The sequence below is a fragment of the Punica granatum genome, chromosome 8 (assembly GCF_007655135.1).
Source record: "Punica granatum isolate Tunisia-2019 chromosome 8, ASM765513v2, whole genome shotgun sequence".
Classification (NCBI taxonomy): Eukaryota; Viridiplantae; Streptophyta; class Magnoliopsida; order Myrtales; family Lythraceae; genus Punica; species Punica granatum.
This window is the reverse complement of record NC_045134.1, coordinates 21134836-21154277: the sequence shown is the minus strand read 5'-3', so window position 1 is coordinate 21154277 and position 19442 is coordinate 21134836. Positions and strand designations below refer to the sequence as shown.

At 34.8% G+C, this 19442-nt stretch overlaps 1 pseudogene; it reads left to right on the top strand.

Moving 5' to 3' along the window:
* Positions 1-4877: 4877 nt before the first annotated feature.
* On the top strand, positions 4878-8198 carry LOC116188918 (annotated as a pseudogene).
* The last annotated feature ends 11244 nt before the right edge of the window (positions 8199-19442 follow it).

Below are 19442 nucleotides of genomic sequence, written 5' to 3'. Positions count from 1 at the left end.
CATCTTAGGGTTTTCTTTTCTTTTCTTTTCTTTTTTAATTTTTTTAAATTTTTATCCTTTTTTCAGAAGAGAAACAGGGAGATTTTTTATTTTGTATTTCATTCAATTTATTTAATTTTAAAAATTTTAATAATAATTTTTTATTATTTTTCTATATTTTTACTATTTTTCTGTATTTTTATTATTTTCTGTATTTTTATTAGACTTCTTCAGATTTTATAGCATCTTAAATGATGTGGCGCACTATGATTGATTTCACGTGACACATAATATCTGCCATGTCAAGCAATAGCTGACAGCGTCAAGCGCGAAATGACAAATTGTACTACATTGAAACAGTTTTGAAACTTAATAGACCAACAAGTTACAAAAAAAAACATTTTGGACCAACCCGTAACATTCATGAAACTTTTGGACCACCGTTGCAATTAACCCTAAATATATATCAAAAGTTCTTAAGTAAGGAATTCATGTAATATCTAAATCATTGCAATTATCAAATTAATTTCTAAGTAAAATTAAATTAAACCATGAATACTTTTAGGGATTAATAACCAAAAAAATCACTAACTTTTCACATTTTAACGATTTTAGCCTGAACATTATTCTTTTACACAAAAAATCACAAATTGTCGATTCGATAACAATGTTAGCACGGTGTCAATATCTCCATTAATTTTAACCAGAATTGCTGACATGTACTTGACGTTGTCACGTGGCTCACGGTGATTGACCGAATGGAACATAAATGTTTTTTAAAAATAAAATTTATTCTAAAAAACAAAAAAGAAAAAGAAAGGGCCCAAACCCAGTTATTGAGGAAGGGGGAGGTGGGCGGTAGTGGGGCCCTCGACGCCGGCCACCAACCCCCAAATTGGGGTCGTTGGTGACCTCTAATGGGGGGTCGATGGCCGGCGTCGAGGCCCCCTTCGTCGGCCACCTCCCCCCTTCCTACCCTAGTTTTTTTTTTTTCATTTTTCATTTTTCTTTTATTTTTAGAATAATATTTATTTAAAATATATTTGGGACTCACTCAGTAATCACCAAGAGCCACGTGACACCATCAAGTATACATCGGCAATTCCCATTAAAATTAATGGAGATATTGACGTGTTGACATTATTATCAAATGGAAAATTTGTGATTTTTTTTGCAAAAGAAAAAATTCGTGCTAAAATTGTTAAAATGTGAAATTTTTGAAATTTTTTTTTTGGTTATTAACTCTACTTTTAGATAATATTTTTAGCATAGTTTTTAAAACTGCACTGGGCTGGGGAAGAGATGGGTAAAGTGGGTAGGAAAGCAAAAGGACAGTAGACCTTTCACTTTCGGATTCAGTCCACTATTTTTTTTATTATTTTTTTTAAATTTCAAAATTTGCTTCCATATAAACTTTAATGCAAATTATATAATACAATTATTTTATATTATATATCATATAAAAATTTTATTAAATGCCTCATTTTCCTATTTTATTATACTCAATATAATTTTTATAAATTGTTTAATTAATTTTTAAAACCCAAATGAACCCATTGAATCCCGATTGAACCCGTAAACCCAAACGCTAACCAATTCGATGTCCGGTCCGGTTCGGTTTTAAAAACTATGATCTTTAGTTTTATTTTATGAAAGAATAAGAACCTTTAACGTTTGGATTCAAAGAAATTTGATTTTAACTTTAACTTTAACTTTAACTCAACACACTACACAACAGAAACACACGTTTCCCAAGTCAAATTTATAATCACATCTCATTTGTCCTTTTCCACAATCAAAATCAAAATCAAAATCAAAGTAACTTTAACTCTGAATCCAAACAGCCCTAGATATCAAGAGTTTTAAACTTCATTATTTGCTTGTGTGCCTTATTATACGAAGTTGATATTCGATATATTAAATTTTATAAATTGGAATACATTTACATAAAATGACCCAATCACTTGGATGAGAGTTTTACTTAATTTAGCTTTTATAAGATTAGCTCTAATGCTTAAATATTTTTAACTAATTTTAAGTTATATAAGTATAAACGATTTTTTATTTTCTTAAAATGATTAATGTGTTTTTTTGTTAATCATATGATAATAAGTGATTGAAATACTTTTTATACAGTTTTAATATTTTCTTTATAATATATATAGTATATTAACCTGAGAATTAATAAGGATTTTACCACTTTATCCTTATATTATTTTCATAATTTTTTCTACCTCTATTTAATGCATTGGTTACAACTTTAATATATATGGATTCATGAAAACAATTGATGATTCATTTATTAGGAATAAAACACAGATATAAAAGTAAATTATTCTAATACATTTTATAATAAAATGTTATCATTAATTATTTTTCTTGTTTGCAAACACTTATTTAATATCACATATATAATTTAATTAAATACAACATATTATCTGTATCAATTAGTAGGTCATGGACAGGTTTGGTGTTATTATTGATTGAAAATAAGTTAGGTGAAAAAACCTAATTTTTACCTAAATTGTGCCACGATATGTTAATGTTCTTTTTCAAAAACATGTTTTATACCGCCACAAAGAAATGTTGTTGTGCAGCCGGAGATTCAAAATAGTCGAAAGTGGTATCCATTCTTTGAGGTAGTTGTTATACAAATTAGTAAAATTACATTCGACTTCTTTATATTATAATTTCATAATTTTGAATTACTCCTCAGAATTGCATCGGAGTTATAGACGAAACCCATGTGGCTGCTTGTGTCCCTAAGGAAAAGAGAGTCGCTTATCGCGATCGGAATACTGAGATTACACAAAATGTACTCGCTGCTTGTTCACACAATATGATATTTACATATGTCATAACGAGTTGGGAGGGTTCGACACATGACTCGAGAATTTTTTCTTGAGGCTACAACGCTGGAGTTATTTCCCGATCTTGTAGGTGGTTAGTACAGACTAATCAATTTCGGCATATCCTAACAAGTTTTAAAATTATTACGTAATTAGTTCTTCTTCTTTTTTTGCATAAAAATTTTATGTAGTCGGTGCAGGATTTCTCAGTATTCCCGGATATATGGCACTATACATGGAGGAAAGGTATCACCGAAATGATTTCGGTCTCAAAAATCCTCCAACAACAAAGAATGAGCTATTCAATCACCGGCACTCATCCGTTCATAATGTTATTGAATGACGTTTTGGGGTTTTAAAGAAGAGCTTTGCAATATTGATTGATGCCAAATTTTCGCATATGGAAGCAAGGACGAATTGCCCTTGTTTGCTTTGTCTTGCATAATTTTATTCGACTTAATTTTTACCACGATAGATTGTTTGAAGAGTACGGAGATGCTTCGGTAGAGCATTATGAAGGACAAAATCCTCCTCAACAACTAGGAATACGAATAAAAGTTTATATGAACAATGCTTAAATGAATGAAGTACGAGACCGTATTGCAAATCGGTTATGGCGAGCCAAAACAAGACATTGGTGAGCTGGACTTTGTATTCGTATTATGTATTTCTATTTGTATTTGGAATTTGTATTAGAAATTTATATTAAAGCACATGCAAATTAATGTACACATCCATTCCTCTAATTAACCTTGAGCTAACCGATATTTCATTTTTTTTTAATCGAACGTGCCCTTAAATTAATGGAACGGGTGCAATCCTTGCCCGAATAATGAATGAACGTGGGGTGAAGTAAAAGAAAATGAAATGGCAAACACAATTTCAGTAGTCAAAACGTGGGACAAAACGGGACCACCACTTTGACTCCAAAATAATAAAGAGAAGGTGCAAAGAGAGTTATTTGTCTTTGGTTGCAGTGGGAATAGAGTGTAATTTTTTGAATTTCACTCTAATGCTTAGTGAAATTCATATATGGCTAATCCGAGCAGTGTAAATTTCCTACCAAGGCTGTAGAATTTTTTTTTTTCTATATGGTTTGCTTTTGACCAATCCATAAAGTGAATTAATCAAGTTGCGTATAACTGTTGTGGAAAACAGCCTTTTTTTTCGATGAGTTATTATCTTCTTCGGGGAATGTGGAAAACAGCTTTTAAAATATGCATCAGTTGGGAAGTATCACGACAGAATTAGCTGAAAGACTTAATTCCATTAATCGCCTAAAGAGATACACATAAATATGTATTAGGTGGAAGTATCAAGCTTTTGCATGGTATAAGATATTGAGGATATTAATCTCACATGAAGGAATATTTGTTGGTTTATATGAGATTTGAGTACAGTCATTTATTAACTTGAATTTTTAAGTGGAAATTGGCCTGAATCCGTATAAGCTCAATGGAAATTCAAGATCAAGTTACTCTTATGAGCGCTCATATGGGTTCACACCACACCAAGTCTAATGTTTCTTTGTCGAGGGCAGCTAAAAGTGCGCCCGTGTTGGCCCGAGCGAGGCTTGTTTGTTTGGTTTAAGTCCAAGTGTGGAACTTGTGGTTAGTGTGTGTCCCCCCTTATTCGAGCATGGAAGATACATGCCTGGCTCGTAGCTAGTTCTTGAAGGCGGGTCTTCAAGTTCACATGGCACATAAAGGTGAAGAGTCAAAGTCACACGTTACCACGTGAGGGAGGGTATTGAGAATAAGAATTTCACACGGAAAAATTAAAAAGAATCTAATAGGTTTATAAGATATTTGGTACCACGGTCTATCAGTTTGAGATTTTGAGTTGGAAATGGGTCCAATCACTTATAAGTCCTCTGAAAATTTTACAGGGAGTCTTTAAAAAGAAGAAGAAGTTTATGTGAATGTATCGGTTGCAAATAATTTTAGGAATGAATAGCCATAGATGTGGTTGAAAATCTTCCATCCCCATCGTGAAAACCACTTTTGTCAAGGGAAAGTTTGAGTTAACAATTGTCTGTGGTTGCAGAACGAAGATGGGGGTTGGGGATTTCACATAGAGGGATAGTACTATGTTTGGTACAACTCTGAGTTACATATGCATGCGCATCCTTGGAGAAGGGCCTGATGGGGGCCAAGACAATGCTTGTGCTAGAGCACGTAAGTGGATCCTTGACCACGGCGGGGCCACCTACATTCCCTCATGGGGCAAGATTTGGCTATCTGTATGTTATTTTTCCACTCATTTCAATAATTGAAGCGCTAAAAAGTTAAATAAGAGCTAATAGTAAAGAAGAAGAAAGACCAACTAAGGGATGATGGTTAGATAAGTTTAACAAATTAAGTTGTAAATTAAATGCCTATAAATAAAAACTTCAAAATAAGTAGATTGAAGACAAATCATTTTCCTAATGCCACGTTATTCATTGGTTTGTTTTTTGTCTACATCTAATTGTGATGGAGATATTGGGAGTTTTTGATTGGTCATTGATATACTTTCTTGAACTTCAAAAACATTTTCTTTGTCCTAATCCGAAAACTTGCAGCGAAAATATGGTGCTATTGTCGGCTGGCTTACCATCCCATATCTTACTTGTATGGGAAGAAGTTTGTGGGACCAATCACATCTCTTGTTCAAGAGCTAAGGGAAGAGCTTCACACTCAAATCTTATGAAGCCATCAATTGGCGAAAAGCCCGCCATCTTTGTGCCAAGGTGAGTTTTCTACATTATCAACTTCCAATACCTACCATAGGACTGAGAAGAAAAAACAATTGATTTGAGATGGCTTTTTACAGGAAGATCTCTATTATCCCCATCCTTTAATTCAAGACCTGCTTTGGGACAGTTTATACATATTCGCTGAGCCATTCCTTAATTGTTGGCCCTTAAACAAGTTGAGAGACAAGGCACTTCAAGTTACCATGAAGCATATTCATTATGAAGATGAGAACAGTCAATATCTTGACATCGGATGTGTCGAGAAGGTGAAGGAATAGTTTTGTGAGAAACAAACCCTTCATGAGCAATGCCAAAGAACTTGGCTGAAATTCTTATTAGTTTAAATTGTTTCAAACAGGTACTCTGCATGCTTGCTTGTTGGGTGGATGACCCAGATGGGGATTATTTCAAGAAGCATCTTGCAAGGATCCCAGATTATCTTTGGATTGCTGAAGATGGAATGAAAATGCTTGTCCGTGATTCCCAAAATGGATTCAATTTGAACTATTGGAATTTATATGTCAATCTTGATTGTTTTCTTTCTCATATGATATATCTGTAGAGTATTGGAAGCCAACTGTGGGACACAGCCTTTGCGATCCAAGCATTGCTTGCTAGCGGTCTTACATATGAGATGGGACCCGTACTCGCGAGAGGACATGATTTCATAAAAAAGTCTCAAGTAATTTGCTTGGTTCCTCCGTTGCGAAACACAACTCTGCCACTCTCATCTTGTTCATTTAAAGGCTCCATGCTAACAACTGAATTGATGTTGCTATCATTTTGAATATTTAAGGTCAAGGATAATCCTTTTGGGGACTTCAGAAGCATGTACCGCCATATTTCTAAAGGCTCATGGACTTTTGCTGATCGAGATCACGGCTGGCAAGTCTCAGATTGCACAGCTGAAGGTTTAAAGGTAACCGTTATTTCCTTTTCTTTTTAACCTTTTTAAATAGGATCCATTTCATCTAATATACTTTCATGTGCAGTGTTGCCTGCTTTTGTCGCTATTGCCCCCAGAAATTGTTGGGGAAAAGATGGAACCTGAGCGACTCTATGATGCTATCAACATCATTTTGAATCTACAGGTTTGAATGAGACCCACATGGAATGCTATCTCATGAACTTTAATGTTAATAGAATTTTGCTAAGTTCAATAAAATTGGTTGTTGAATCCACAAACTCGAGTCCACCACTTGTTACAGAGTAAAAATGGCGGGGTGACAGGTTGGGAACCTGCAGGGTCTAAGAACTGGTTAGAAGTAAGTATCCTACACAATTGATGAAAGAGTATACATATTGACTTCTTAATCTTAGTCATAATGCTTTCGCCACTCTACATTTTTCTTCCTTCTAAAGTAAGTTTTTTCTCCTACTAGTAGCTTTTCAATCCAACTGAAGTATCCGCTGACATTATAATTGAGTACGAAGGTGTAGAGTGCACTTCAGCAACACTCCAAGCTTTAGTGCTGTTCAAGAAGTTTTACCTGGAACATAGGACGAAAGAGATTGATGATTTCATGTCAAATGCTACAAAATATCTCGAGAGCATACAGTTACCTGATGGTTCATGGTTTGTGTAACTTATTCTCCAAACTCTCTCTCTCTCTCCCCTATGAAATATTCATAGCAGATATTCAACTTATCTCAAAGGCCTAGCATAATTGTAGTACGTTCTGTAGGTATGGGAACTGGGGAGTTTGTTTCACATATGGTACATGGTTTGCTTTAGGAGGACTAGCAGCTGCAGGCAAAACCTACGACAATTGTGTAGCTATTCGTAAAGCTGTGGAGTTTCTGCTTGAAAACCAGTTGGAAGATGGCGGGTGGGGAGAGAGCTACCTTAGTTGCCCCAAAAAGGTAATCTTTATGCGAGTTCAAGATTCTTGTGGCGACTTTATCCAGCTTATTGACATTGACTATTTAAATATGAGCTCTCTGCAACTAAATTATGTCCCAGGAGTATGTACCTTTGGAAGGAAATACATCAAATTTGGTACAAACTGCGTGGGCTTTGATGGGTCTGATTTACTCTGAACAGGTCAGCTTCTAACGTTTTCTTCTTCATATGATACATAATTGATTGTGTTTTGTACGCAAGCTTTTTTTTTTTTGGGTGAATTGTGTGTAAGCTTTTGACACTTTGGAATTCCCCTTCACCAAGCTGCGAAGCTGCTAATAAACTCTCAGTTGCATGATGGTGATTATCCCCAGCAGGTTTGTACATAATCCAATGCAAATCTTTCGGCATTTTCTAATGGACAACATTTATGGTTAGTAAAAATCGTTCAAAATTTCCAGAAAATTATTATTCTTTTTTTCGGTGGAAAAAAATTATTATTGTTTGAGAGGCCCTTCTGAGCACTTGCCAAACAAAATGTGTTGTATTTGCAAAGATTTCCCCGTGATAAAGCAAAAAAGAAAAAAAAAACATAACGATGTGTATGATATTACCATTTTCACATGGTTGTACATTATTGTTAAAACCAATAATTCCGTTGCAGGAACTTTTGGGAGTGTTCATGAGGAACTGTATGCAACACTGTGCAGCTTACAGGAACATATTCCCATTGTGGGCCCTTGCTGAATATCGAAAAAGGATAACATTACCAAGCAACAATCAAATTTAAACACAAATGATAATGTGCATAACATATTATGTGAGGCATTGCCATCAAATTAGTGAAAGTTTCTAATATTATATGTGCTCGAGAAATTGATATGTATAATTTGGAAACGCAATTGTAGCTCGACTATGTCTCTTGGACAAAAAATGGTATTAATAAAATAAGCTCGTCAAATTTCATATCTTTATGCCAGTTAAATGCTTAATATGTGGATAATTAATAAGTAGAACGAATGATTTAGTCTAGAAGCTGGCCCACATTAATTGTTGATTTGTTCGAATTTCCTACAAGAATTAGAGCCGAAATATTAGCTGGTTATTTTCATAATTTGGTGTGAAATATGAAGAGTTAATTTGCATAAGGGTAGAAATGAGGAGTGGGGAGTTGCGGGCTCAACTAAGAAAGGGCAAAATGAACCAATTAAGCTCAGGAATGGAAGTTCCATTTCTATAGATAGCCGAAGAAAAATTAAAGGTCAACGGGTGCACAATAAAGACAACTTATTGAAGAAAATAAATCAAGATTGAATGAGTCATTCATCTAATGTCATCTTTTCTCCATTGCAAATGAGACCCATCAGCTTGGAAGGGAATACATGAGGGAAGGTACATAGGATCATGGGGAGTCCTAGGGTGAGAATCAAATAAAGAATTTATCAGTCCCAATTCTAGGGCAATACTGACTAGACCAAGCCGCTTCTTAGCTTATGGTCATACTAAATTTACCTATAAATAGTGACCTGGGTTCACGCTCTGAATACAAGCAAATACTCTGAAGTGTTCTAAACCAATTTCATAACTTACAGGGCTTGTTGAATTTTCTTGTTCATAAATTGTACACTCACGGTATGTCTTCCAAACTCTAATAGAACTATTGGGAAATTAATTACAGAATAACTTTTTGAGATGCCCGATGGGGCAAAACAATGCAATCTTGAATAAAATGTCGCTAAAACACCAACAGCTCATGATCGTCATGGCGATCGCTAATAATGTTGCGACTAAAAACATGCTGCAAATGCTCAGGCTAGCATAAATGCCAATAACCCTAGATTACATGCAGGTACTGCATATACTTTTTTAAGAGTACTAGTGTAATAGCATGTACATTATACATGCAACGTACTGTCTGATTGATTTAATGAAATAAGAAAGCACGATAAAAAGCACTCTCACTGAAAATAATAATTTAAAACAAAAATGTAAATTACCTGTTGATTTCTGTAGATGCATATCTGTTATTGTAGTTTCAACTCAGACCTTGATACATTAAAACATTATACAAAAAAATATTTGCAAATATGCACCAGTTCACCATCTTATGAGATTTGTTGCAGCTGCATGGGATTATTGAATGTGAGAATCGCCAGTGCTTTTGATAGCTCTATCGTAGACATCAAGTATCCTATCACCATGCCTGAAATTACACAAGACAGTTCTCTCAAACAATTTACTAAACAATTTATGCAAGCTAAACATTCGCCACGATAAACTAATTGAAAACCAACATAGAATTGAGAATCAGAGCAAAGAAAAAGTAATAACATACCCAAGTCAAAATTTATACAGCTTCATCACGAATACAGCCAAGAATGGAACATGGCACCAGGCGGAAGCCAAGGGAGCCGTTGATGCTGAAAAGGCGCGATCGTTTGAAGTCGTGACCTTTGGTGATGTTGCTGCCCGCAGCCGGTGGCATATTCGTGGCGTGGACTGGCTGGAGCGAGAAAGTAGAGGCATCAAGCCCTTCTGCCGGAAAAGACAGCGGCGGATGTGCATCGACAAGATCCATTAGCACACCGATCGTCTGGGGAAAGGGGGGGATGGCAGGGCGGGTTGCTGGGCACCAGGGGCCAGAGGAAGATTGCAAGTCAACGGTGCGGAGGCAGATGGGCCGATAATGACGGGTCTCAAACGGGGTTTTGAACTGAGAAGAAGGCCGGGACACAACTGGGGTCCTCAGATGGGGCAGAATGGAGGTGCCCAGACGGGCGGAAGAAGCAGAGGCAGCGTGCGGGAGCGTATGAAAGAGGAGCGAAGGGAAGCGTTGGTTTGCAGCGAAACGACGGAAAAAGAAAAAAAGCAACCGTTGGTGAACAAGCGAGAGTACAGCGGCAATTTTGACAATATGAAAATATCGGACGCACCCCACCATTTTTAATATAGAGTGACACACAAACTTAAAGTTTGAAAAAAAAAATATCTACTCTAATAATAAAACTTAAGAAATGAAGTTTCGAATTTCACATAGAATCAAGTAATATTTTTGAAGTTAGAACCCGGTAATGTAAGGGAATTTATTCAGTCCCGAGGCGGAACCGCTCCAGAATAACATAGTCGACTGAAAATATAATATAATCGACTGCACTTTACTCCAGTCAACTATCTTATCATTGATCTATTCTACCCTTGAACAGAATAAGCTCCCGTAATATAATTTCATACTTGACAAAGTTTGACTTTTGTTTCCAACGCTAACACTTTAAATGAAAAATGTTGTTTTATTTTTATATAATATTTCAAAAAAATAAAAAAAATAAATATTCACAATTACTTTCTTTTAGCTTAAAGATATTGCATTGCATAGATTATCTTAAGAAAGATTGTTTTTAAATATGATATAATATAATAAAATATATTATTCGCTTTTTCAAAATAAATAGATTAATAAGTCATTAGTTATCATATATAAATTTTAATTGGCGCAATGAGAAATTTAATTTGATAATGCTCATTTCTCAAAATTGTATGGATTATTTCTTTATTTTGGTATTGGCAAAATAATGTCATTATAATTACATTGAAAATTGTGATTAAAATATCAGAATAGGGTTGGATTTATGGGCAATGGAGGAAGGGATCTTGCATGACGCGCTAATATATGGCGTGAACTTGAAAATACCAAATTATTTATCTTTTTCTCCCAGCATTTCAGTCGCATTCAAGACTCAAGAAATTCCTGGAGCAACTGATGTATCATATCGCCCACAAAACATGGATATATGCGAAAACTATAAGATTGCTAAAATCTGAATATTGTCTTGCAACATAGTCTCTATCAAAGTGTTTCCCTACATAATTTTTTTTCTTCTTTCCTGCTAGGCCATAAAGAAGTATAGGATTAAGTAGGGTTGGCAAAATGCGAAAATCATGAGATTGTTTTGGCTGTAATGGGTAGTAAAGGTAATGTGTGAATTTGCGGTTGTAGCCTTAATTTTTTTTTCTCATCTGATACCACTCAATTAACTATGTTTTTTTTTTCGGTGTGTATCATGGTATCCGAAAGTCCATCGGGTCCCGGCTAATCCAATTTGAGCGAGTCTGTCCACTAAGGTAGTAAAGTTCTCCCAACATTGATTTTTCTATTTACAATACTCGAATCCGAGACTTGCTTAAGGGGAACAAGTGCCGAACCGTTTAAACCACATATTAGTATAAACTGTGTTATTTTAATATGGGCAAATTTGGGATGAAAGTGTTACACCAACTACCAGACTACTCTCATGTAGCATTTTTGTGTGGTCTTCTACGAATAAGTCATCCAAAACGACCACACAAGACAGTTAAGAGAGACTTCGTCCCAAAGTCTTGAACTGGGGGGCAAGTGATGGGTACGGCCCCCAAAAAGAGAAGACCATAATTGGAAGTAAGGAAAGAAAGATGTGCCATGCTCAGCCTTCTGGATTAAAGCCCAAGAAAATGGTAGTTAAAAACTTGAAAGCCAGTTTTCTTTTTTTATTTATTAAAAGTTAACAGACAGTTACTTATCAATGTGGATTGGTCTAAGTGGTTCAACACTAGGTTGGCTTAAGCAAGGTCTCAGGTAAGAGTTCTTGTAAATACAGAAAATTCACTGCTCACAAAAGAGGATTTCGGTCCATTTTTTATTCAGTTTCCAGCCGCATTCTAATTCATGGTAATTTGCACGAACCATTATCATATCATTGAGATGGCATCGGTTGATATTACTGTAAACTTTACATTCACAAAAATTGCCGAACAATTATGATTTTTTTTTTTCGTGTTCTTGGTTCTACACATTAGAGGGCTTGGGATAGCCGAGGGGAGGGTTCACCAGTATGGATGGAACACGAAGGACAACTACAAATGTCCGCACTACGTGAAGAAACTCCACATCAAAATTAACGGCCATCGGTCGGGGCCACAATTTCAGGTCAGCAATATGTAGCAATTCATTGGCATGGGCATTTTGAGATTATTTTAATTATTTTAATCACCTTAAAAAAACTATTAAAATTTTCAAAATGTTTTGCAGGTTTTCCGTTACTCTTTGAGGAAAATGTTTTTTTACTTTTTTTCATGGGCTTGGTTGCAGATTGGGATGCTGCGTAGCGATGGAACAGAGGGTCACACAGAACTCAATTCTTCCCAATGACGCCATATTTTAAGTTGCAGTAAGTGCATATTTGAATCTGTTAAAGTATGCAACTACTTACAAAAAAAAAAAAATCGTCACAGACAGAGGTATAGACTGAATTGATTTTTTCCAATGATCATTGCAATTGGTTGAACAACTTAAAGTAGTGGTTCGTTAGTAATTTGACTCCCAGTTTTGGATTCTAGGACAATATATTCATTCGCAGCCAATAAAGTATTTGTCCAATAGACTATGATAGTCTTAATGTGGAAAATAAATATGGCTTGATTATGTTTATCTTTTTGTTTCCTTTTTAATTCTGGAGGCAAGGACATACATATACAATGCCCATTATAGGATACAAAGATGCGACGGGATGATGGATCCTCCATTTTTCTCACCCCGTAGGATTCTTGGACCCGTATAGTAAGACGCTTCTGTAAATTATTTTTTTGAGAGAAAACTTGATTGCTACTTGGCTGCGTTATTACTTTTCCCACAATTCAAAAAATACAATCGTTATTTTCTTTCAACTATTCATTATTTTTTCACACTTTATCCCATAATTCAACAACACAATCATTACAAACTAATTAAAACCAAAACTCTACTCTACTCAACTTTAAAACCAATATGTTTCTGCTCATCCTCGTGATGGTACTTTCAAATCCATTGTATTACTCGATATCTCCTTTCAGCTTCGAATTTTTCTGGACAGTGTCGAAGTAGTCATGGGTAGATCACCTGAGCTTGTCAGCTTGACCATTCTTTTGATATATTATATCAATTTAGTGCTACGACGCTAATTTTGAATGATTGCTTGATTTCCAGAATGGAAGGCGACTGTTACTACAGCTACTGCACTTGAATTTTTCACATTATCTCGATCCTGATAATCTTGCTTCTCTCAATCCATTTATTGCTTCTCTAAGTTCCAATGTAAAAATCAAGTCCTTAACTTTCTGTCCGAATTACTACAATGAGATCTACAAGCATTGTTAGTGGCTTCTACTTTTTTGTTTCGTCCCTGCCAGAACGCAGCTAAGTCCCGATCTCCTTCTCCTCTTTCTAGCTCGATCTGCCTGTCTCTCTCTCTGTTCACAGTCACTAGAACTCCAGCAACCTCTTCCTCCCCAGCTCAGTTCCAATGGCAACTCCACCCCCGACCGCCACCACAGCAGTAGCAGCTCGGTCCCCTCCTCTTCTTCCTCACAGCTTCCCCCACCACATGCAGCTCCACCTCGCTGTTGTCACTCCACGAAACCTAAGGCACAACTTGAGCTCCCCATTGCAGCGGCCCTACCTCTGTCCTGATGAGTCTTAGTTCCTTCCTGGCAAGAAGCTCGAGCCTCAGCTCATCTTTCCTCTCCACCTACCAGCAGCACTGACCTGACTATCGGTAAGGCACGGTGAGATTTCGAAATCCCGAATTTAACTGTTTATGCGTGGCTGAGATGATTGATGATCCTTCAATTGATCCGTGCTTGTTTTCTTCGATTTTGATAAGTAGAGGTCGTGTGTCTTTGTGCTAACTGAGTTGCATGACGATTCTTTGTCAGATTCATGATAGTTTGACATGAATTTGAGGGCTTGAAGTGGTGTTCAAGTAAGTGGCTGAGTTGTGGAATGTTGCTTCAATGATTGAATGTTGCATTACAAATCTTGGCTTAAGGTCACAGGTAAACTGCCCAGGTTCGATGTTCGAGGAAGTTGAAACTCATATATCACCGAATGAAAGAAATAGGTTGTTTGGAATAATTTCAAAGGAACACATTTTTGTTAAGCACTTAGAAGACAAGTCGATTGTCATCTTCTTTTATATTTTATTTAAGATCAAAGAGTATTTTCTATCCTTGGCCTTCTTAATGGAATACATATATAAGGATTGGAACAATATAACGATGAGTATCTTTGATCAAGACGGTTATGGATTTGTCTGTGGGTGTGAGTACAACTATCTCCTCATTATTTTGACCTGATGAGAATTGCAGAGGATTTGTCGAGGAAACTGCGGAAGCTTTCAACTTGGTATGGCAGAAAGTCTCTGTTTCCCTATAATTTTAAGTCTCATTTTTCTTCGAAATAAAAAATATATATATGGAGAGATGATTTCATGCTTCATTGAAAGAATTCATCTCTTAAGCATAATTTCCTTCTTATTTCCTTACGCTTTTCGTATATGAATATGTTATACTTGGACCAATATCTAGATAACACTATTCATAAATTAAGCCTCATGAACTTCGATTTTCTTTCAAGAACATCACCTAGAAAATAAATGCCTAAAATTTCCAAAAAAAATTTCCTCTGTAGCCAGATATTCTTAATATATAGTATAACAAATGTTAAAAATATATGTTGCAAAAAATGAATCTGGAGAATAGAATGAAGTTTATACTAAGAGTGTTTCCCATGATTTGGAATATAGTTATTTAGACATGTTCAATTCTCCACTTCCAAATTTACTCATACAAATAGCGAGTCATAACAATACATATTTTAACTTTTGTTAGCTCGACATTATAACCACCATTCTTTTTATATCTCAAACTCTACTTCTCTTAATATTGAAACTTATTGTGCAGAATTTCATGGAGAAAGATCTCCTAGGGTTTAAAATGTGCTCCCGAATTTCTAATGCTATTACTATTGAAGATAAGTCATTATTGTCAGCACTCCGCTTAGTTAATACAATATTTAAGCCATTTTATGCCATTAGCATGTAATCTACACCTTCCTATGTTGATTCAACTAGATATACACAATAATGTATAATATTTTTGAAGATTTATACATGGATTTTATTCTCGTCTTTTTCTAGAAAAATAAATTATTAAAAACTTTGGTTGTAATATTTATATTCATTGACATTTGTTTATATTGGCTATTTGTATATATAATTAATTGGTTTATTTAGCATTTGAAATTAAATTCAAAATTACGAAAACAAAGAAGTAAGGTTACACCTATCATTTGGTGACAGGTATATGACAGAGAAGCTATGCATAAGCACATTTGGCTAAATATTCAGGGCATTATACATTTTCCGCAAAAAAAAAAAAATTTTGACAAAGCAAGGGATGCAAATAAGGTTGTGAAAAGGATTAGAGTGTGTAATATATGTCATTGAAAACTGTCTACATAATAATATAGAAGTGTTAAGGATCAAATGTCCGTTTTGTTGTAATCTTCATTTTACAATTTTGTCTGGGTACATCATGGTTGACTTTAAATTAAAACTAATCTTTTATGCAAGAGATACAAGCTCGTATCGGACCAATACAAAGTTATTTGATAAGTTAATTTTATGTATGGATAATATTTCAGTTTAAAATACGTGATACCTTAGTAGTAAAATAAATACGATCAATGCACATGCGTCTATTGAAAGGATACAATGGTGTTATTTCACTAATTATAAGTACCCTTTCTCTCATTATGAAAACACTACTAAGAATCTCTCTCATATATCCCAAAATTCCTTCAAAATACTAAGAAATTTCAAAACCTCCTCATTTTTTTTTGTTTCCAGAATTCTTTCGAGAGCATTCGAGAGATTTTCAAATTCTTTTGATTTTCTATTTAAGTGCACATTAGAAGATCCCAAGTGGTTCATTATATCTTGTAGTAGAACGTCATCACGCCATTGCATCAAGGTAGCGGCAGAAATTTACCCAAAGTCGACATTGCGATAGCATGCCTCGAGCCAGTTCTACCATTCGAAACTCTTTCTACTTATTCTTTTTATTTATTGATTGATTGCTTGTTCTTCTTGTTTAATTTTCGTGTATAGAGATTCCAAACACAACTAATCGCTACCAACCCCCCAGCTGATATCTAACTTGATGGAGTTTTTTATGGATTTACTCTTTTTTATGGATTTACTCTTCGAAAGTACTTCCAGCAGTTTCAGCCAGATATTCTTAATATATGGCATAACAAATGTTAAAAATATATGTTGCAAAAAAAATGAATCTGGAGAATAGAATGAAGTTTATATTAAGAGTGTTTTCCACGATTTGGAATATATTTATTTAGACATGTTCAATTCTCCACTTCCAAATTTACTCATATAAATAGTGAGTCATAACAATAAGTATTTTACCTTTTGTTAGTGCGACCTTATGATCCCCATATATTTCTTTTTATATCTCGAACTCTACTTCTCTTAGAATTGAAACTTATTGTGCAGAATTTCATGGAGAAAGATCTCCTAGGGTTTAAAATGTGCTCCCGAATTCTTACAGCTAAAGGGAAAGGGAATCTAGAGCGCATCCTAATTCTCTAATGCTATTACTATTGAAGATAAGTCATTATTGTCAGCGCTCAGCTTAGTTAATACAATATTTAAGCCATTTTATGCCATTAGCACGTAATCTACTTCTTCCTATGTTGATTCAACTAGATATACACAATAATGTATAACATTTTGAAGATCTATACATGTATTTTATTCTCGTCTTTTTCTAGCAAAATAAATTATTGAAAAATTTGGTTGTAATATTTATATTCATTGACATTTGTATATATTGGTCTATTTGTATATATAGTTAATTAGTTTATTTAGCATTTGAAATTAAATTCAAAATTACAAAAACAAAGAAATAAGATTACACCTATCATTTGGTGACAGGTATATTACAGAGAATATGCATAAGCACATTTGGCTAAACATTCAGGGCACTATACATTTTCCTCAAAAAAAAAATGACAAAGCAATGGATGCAAATCAGGTTGTGAAAAGGATTAGAGCGTGTAATATATGTCATTGAAAACTCTCTACATAATAATATAGAAGTTTTAAGGATCAAATGTCCGTTTTGTTGTAATCTTCATTTTACAATTTTGTCTGGGTACATCATGGTTGACTTTAAATTAAAACTAATCTTTTATGCAAGAGATACAAGCTCGTATCGGACCAATACAAAGTTATTTGATAAGTTAATTTTATGTATGGATAATATTTCAGTTTAAAATACGTGATACCTTAGTAGTAAAATAAATACGATCAATGCACGTGCGTCTATTGAAAGGATACAATGGTGTTATTTCACTAATTATAAGTACCCTTTCTCTCATTATGAAAACACTACTAAGAATCTCTCTCATATATCCCAAAATTCCTTCAAAATACTAAGAAATTTCAAAACCTCCTCTATTTTTTTTTTTTTGTTTCCAGAATTCTTTCAAGAGCATTCGAGAGTTTTTCAAATTCTTTTGATTTTCTGTTTAAGTGCACATTAGAAGATCCCGAGTGGTTCATTACTTCTTGTAGTAGAACGTCATCATGACATTGCATCAAGGTAGCGGCAGAAATTTACCCAAAGTCGACGTTGCGTAGCATGCCTCGAGCCGGTTCTACCATTCGAAACTCTTTTTATTTATTGATTGAGTGCTTGTTCTTCTTGTTTAATTTTCGTATAGAGATTCCAAACACAACTAATCTCTACCAACCCCCCAGCTGATATCTAACTTGATGTCGTTTTTTATGGATTTACTCCTTTTCCGATAGATATTGGATAGTCGGGGTCGGGTTTTGCATTGAGTCGAACTAAAATGTGTGTATACATGCTGTGGCTCTCTCTCTCCCTCTCTCTCTCTCTCGCGCGCGCGCAAGAGTACTACTGCAACTTTTGCATTTATTGTTTCCACTTCAATCTCTATTATTACCAGAAAAGGATGAATAAAACCACCTAGGAATGCAATTCCTTATTCCATTACAGACGTCCACGGATCTATTAAAGGATAAGAGACTAGAAATAAAGAACACAATAAGTTCTAATGGCGAGAATTGAATCTAAAACATCGTGATCTCACGCTATGACATGTCAATTTTTTTTTTGTGTGTACCTTGATATCCGAAAGCCCACTAGATCCCCAACTAATTCAATCGAGATGAGTCGGCCGCTAAAGGAGTAAAACACTTCCAGCGTGAATTTTCTTCAATCACAAGACTCGAAATAAAGATCTTGCTTAAGAAAAATAAGCGTCAAACCGCTTTAACTAACCCACGTTGGTGGGGTATAGCTTTTTTTTTCTAGTCATCTTCTAGACATGCAAGACCACGAATGACAATGGAAAAGGAAATAATAAAGCGCATATAATACCCTGCCATCATTTTATTTTTCTTTTATGGTACGGTGCATTTAATAATCAGTTATCCGTCAAGGATCCGACTCGCCAATTCCGATTTTTCTATGCGTTTATTCTTTTCGGTTGAAAATTCCGTGATAGTTCAGTTTTAAGTGTATATATGGTACATATATTTATTTACTTAAAATTTTGAAATAATTTACCTATATAACTTGAGTTATAAGTTACTCAGCTCAAACAATTTATTTGAAATACTAGTAATTTACTTGCATGCGTCATATGTGTATTTTCAATTCTATGTATTTAGACTAACCCTCTTCCGATGCAATATGAGTAAATTAATTAGATAATTATTTGTCAAAAAGGACCTTTTTTTTCGGTGAACGAAAAGGACAATTATTAATTTGTTATCAGTTGAGGGATCAACCAGAATTCCATGGGCCCCCTCCCAGGCATAACGTTTTGCTCATGTGTGAATAACATTTCTATGGTTCTAGGGAGTGTCCCCTCCCCTATAGACAGTCTCAACTGGAACATTTCCAATCACTTTTAAATGACAAATAACTATTGCCTTTCTTTTCTGGAAGTTTATTCAGTCCTAGACAGGACCGTCCAGGTGTTCTACATAAACACAGTGGACTAAAAAATACAACCCAGTTCACTTTATTGCACTTACAGTCAACTGTATTCATTTAAAGCCTGATCGGACAGTTCTGTCCAAACAGAATAATTTTCCTTCTTTTTATGTACTCTTCATATAAATAAACAATGATTAAT